Below are 4,653 nucleotides of genomic sequence, written 5' to 3' on the forward strand. Positions count from 1 at the left end.
TTTGTTTTCTGCATTATTTATTTTCTTTTGTTTATTTATTTTTTAATTGTTTTTGCTTTTAGTTTTATGAAAATTATAAACTTTCTGTTAGTGCCATTAGTTTTAAAATTTGAAAACACTTTTTTTGTTTTTTTGTTTTCTTTCTTAATTATTACGAGGGCCGAACCATAAGACATAGCATTTCAAATAAACTCTGAAAAAGTTGAAAGTTGGCATGGTATCATAAATTGACCCACATAGCATGTGCATGTACAAAACGGACAATGGTATCATACTCGTCAGTTACAAAGTTGGCATGGTATCATCACAATAGTTGCGGAAGAAAGTCTTCACTTTTTCTTCGCTTGTGTCATTTGCTTATTGCGCCATAACCATGGACAATCTTCATCGTTTATCAGGATGCTGGGGTTAGCCTTGACTTTGAAGGGAGGAATTTCATGAAACTTTTCATAATCTTCAGACATGTCTATCTTGTCCTCCACTCCCACGATGTCCCTTTTTCCTGAAAGAACTATGTGGCGCTTTGGCTCATTGTATGATGTATTCGCTTCCTTATCTTTTCTCTTTCTCGGTCTGGTAGACATGTCCTTCACATAGATAACCTGTGCCACATCATTGGCTAGGACGAACGGTTCGTCAGTGTACCCAAGATTTTTCAGATCCACTGTTGTCATTCCCTACTGTGGGTCTACCTATACCCCGCCTCCTGACAGATTGACCCATTTGCACTTAAACAAAGGGACCTTAAAATCATGTCCGTAGTCAAGTTCCCATATGTCCACTATGTAACCATAATATGTGTCCTTTCCCCTCTCGGTTGTTGCATCAAAGCGGACACCGCTGTTTTGGTTGGTGCTCTTTTGATCTTGGTCAATCGTGTAAAATGTGTTCCCGTTTATCTCGTATCATTTCCAAATCAATATAGTCAAAGATGGTCCCCTGGACAACAAGTACAGCTCATCACAAACAGTGTTGTCACCTCTGATACGTGCTTCCAACCAACTGCTGAAAGTCCTGATGTGTTCACATGTAATCCAGTCGTCGCACTCCTCCGGGTGTTTGGAGCGCAGACTGTTCTTGTGTTCATCGACATACGGGGTCACCAAGGTAGAGCTCTGTAGAACTGTGTAGTGTGCTTGAAACCAAGAATATCCGTCCCTACATATTATTGAGTCCCTTCCAAGCGTGCCTTTTCCAGTCAGTCTCCCCTCATACCGCGATTTAGGGAGACCTATCTTCTTAAGGCCAGGAATGAAGTCAACACAAAACTCGGTGACATCCTCTGTTTGATGGCCCATGGAGATGCTTCCTTCTGGCCTAGCGCGGTTACGGACATATTTCTTTAGGACTCCCATGAACCTCTGAAAGGGGTACATATTGTGTAGAAATACGGGGCCCAGAATGACAATCTCGTCAACTAGATGAACTAGGACATGCATCATGATATTGAAGAAGGATGGTGGGAACACCAGCTCGAAACTGACAAGACATTGCACCACATCACTCCTTAGCCTTGGTATGATTTCTGGATCGATCACCTTCTGAGAGATTGCATTGAGGAATGCACATAGCTTCACAATGACTAATCGGACGTTTTCCGGTAGAAGCCCCCTCAATGCAACCGGAAGCAGCTGCGTCATAATCATGTGGCAGTCATGAGACTTTAGGTTCTAAAACTTTTTCTCTGCCATATTTATAATTCCTTTTATATTAGACGAGAAGCCAGTCGGACCTTCATACTAAGCAGGCATTCAAAGAAGATTTCCTTCTCTTCTTTGGTAAGAGCATAGCTGGCAGGACCTTCATACTGCTTTGGAGGCATGCCGTCTTTTTTGTGCAAACGTTGTAGGTCCTCCCGTGCCTTAGCTGTATCTTTTGTCTTCCCATACACGCCCAAGAAGCCTAGCAGATTCAGGCAAAGGTTCTTCGTCACGTGCATCACGTCGATCGAAGAGCGGACCTCTAGGCCTTTCCAGTAGGGTAGGTCCCAAAATATAGATTTCTTCTTCCACATGGGTGCGTGTCCCCCAGCGTCACTCGGAACAGCTAGTGTGCCGGGACACTTTCCAAAGATTACGTGTAAATCATTGACCATAGCAAGTACGTGATCACCGGTACGCATGGCGGGCTTCTTTCGGTGATCTGCCTCACCTTTGAAATGCTTGCCTTTCTTTCGACATTGATGGTTGGTCAGAAGAAATCGACGATGGCTCAGGTACACATTCTTCCTGCAGCTTGCCAGGTATATACTATCGGTGTCAAGTAAACAGTGCGTGCATGTGTGGTATCCCTTGTTTGTCTGTCCTGAAAGGTTACTGAGAGCGGGCCAATCGTTGATGGTCACGAACAACAACGCCTTTAGGTTAAATTCCTCCTGTTTGTGCTCATCCCACGTACGTACACCGTTTCCATTCCACAGCTATAAAAGTTCTTCAACTAATGGCCTTAGGTACACATCAATGTCGTTGCCGGGTTGCTTAGGGCCTTGGATGAGAACTGGCATCATAATGAACTTCCGCTTCATGCACATCCAAGGAGGAAGGTTATACATACATAGAGTCACGGGCCAGGTGCTGTGATTGCTGCTCTGCTCCCCGAAAGGATTAATGCCATCCGCGCTTAAAGAAAACCATACGTTCCTTGGCTCACTTGCAAACTCATCCCAGTACTTTCTCTCGATTTTTTTCCACGGCGACCCGTCAACGGGTGCTCTCAACTTCCCGTCTTTCTTACGGTCCTCACTGTGCCATCGCATCAACTTAGCATGCTCTCTGTTTCTGAATATACGTTTCAACCGTGGTATTATAGGAGCATACCACATCACCTTCGCAGGAACCCTCTTCCTGGGGGGCTCGCCGTCAACATCACCAGGGTCATCTCGTCTGATCTTATACCGTAATGCACCGCATACCGGGCATGCGTTCAGATCCTTGTACGCACCGCGGAAGAGGATGCAGTCATTATCCTTTGGAAGCTTCTTCTTCAATATTTTCAGTAGATTCTCAAATCCTTTGTCAGGCACAACATTCTCTGCCTTCCACTGCAGCTATTCCAGTACGGTACCGAGCTTTGTGTTGCCATCTTCGCAATTGGGGTACAACCCTTTTTTGTGGTCCTCTAACATGCGATCGAACTTCACCTTCTCCTTTTGACTTTCGCATTGCGTCCTTGCATCGACAATGACCCGGCGGAGATCATCATCATCGGGCACATCGTCTGGTTCCTCTTGATCTTCAGTAGCATCACCGTATTTAGGGGGCACATAGTTGTCATCGTACTCTTCTTCTTCGCCGTCTTCCATCATAACCCCTATTTCTCCGTGCCTCGTCCAAACATTATAGTGTGGCATGAAACCCTTGTAAAGCAGGTGGGTGTGGAGGATTTTCCAGTCAGAGTAAGACTTCGTATTCCCACATATAGGTCATGGACAACACATAAAACCATTCTGCTTGTTTGCCTCAGCCACTTCGAGAAAATCATGCACGCCCTTAATGTACTCGGAGGTGTGTCTTGAACCGTACATCCATTGCCGGTTCATCTGCGTGCATTATATATAATTAAGTGTGTCAAAAATCATTACCGAACATCATGAATAGATAATTAAGTGACCAAATTAATAGAAGTTCATCATCACATTAAAACCAAAGTACATACATAGTTCTCATCTAACATACACTGATCCAAATGTGAAACTATGTAAAACATTTCAATGCGAAAACAAATGCGATCATAATCGCAACCAATGTAACAACTGATCCAACGGCATAATGATGCCAAGCCTCGGTATGAATGGCATATTTTCTAATCTTTCTAATCTTCAAGCGCATTGCATCCATCTTGATCTTGTGATCATCGACGACATCCGCAACATGCAACTCCAATATCATCTTCTCCTCCTCAATTTTTCTAATTTTTTCCTTCAACAAATTGTTTTCTTCTTCAACTAAATTTAACCTCTCGACAATAGGGTCGGTTGGAATTTCCGGTTCAACAACCTCCTAGATAAATAAAATCTATGTCACGTTGGTCGACATAATTGTCATAAACAATAAATGAACCAATAGTTATGAAAAGATAATATATACCACATCCGAATCATAGACAGGGCGAGGGCCGACGGGGGCGGATACCAAAACCATCGCACTATATAAGATGCAATAATAAAAGTTAGAAAATTATACAAGTATCTATATAAATATACAAGTAAGATTTTTTTCCTTTCAGAAAGAAGATAAGAACAAGAGGCACACCACGGTGGTGTCGGCGACGAGATCGGTGCGGGCGATCGACGGCGGTGAAGACGGGGGCGGGACGTGACGGACCGCTAAACCTAGACAAATATTAAGGAAAATGGAGCTTGGAGGTCGAGCTTGGAGAGGAGAAAGCTTAAGTAGTGTGGCTTGGGCATTCCATCGAACACCTCGTGTGCATAGGAGGTGAGCTAGAGCACCACAAAGCTCTCCCCTCGCCGGCCACGAAAAATAGAGCACTGGGAGTGCTCTGCTCGCGGGCGAGGGGTAGATATAGGCAACTAATTGGTCCCGGTTCGTGCCACGAACCGGGACTAAAGTGCAGCCTTTAGTCCCGGTTCACTCCACCAACCGGGACGAATGGTTGTGGGACAGGAGCGAGGCGCATTGGTCCCGGTTCGTC

The sequence above is a fragment of the Triticum aestivum genome, chromosome 6B (genome assembly GCF_018294505.1).
Source record: "Triticum aestivum cultivar Chinese Spring chromosome 6B, IWGSC CS RefSeq v2.1, whole genome shotgun sequence".
NCBI lineage: Eukaryota > Viridiplantae > Streptophyta > Magnoliopsida > Poales > Poaceae > Triticum > Triticum aestivum.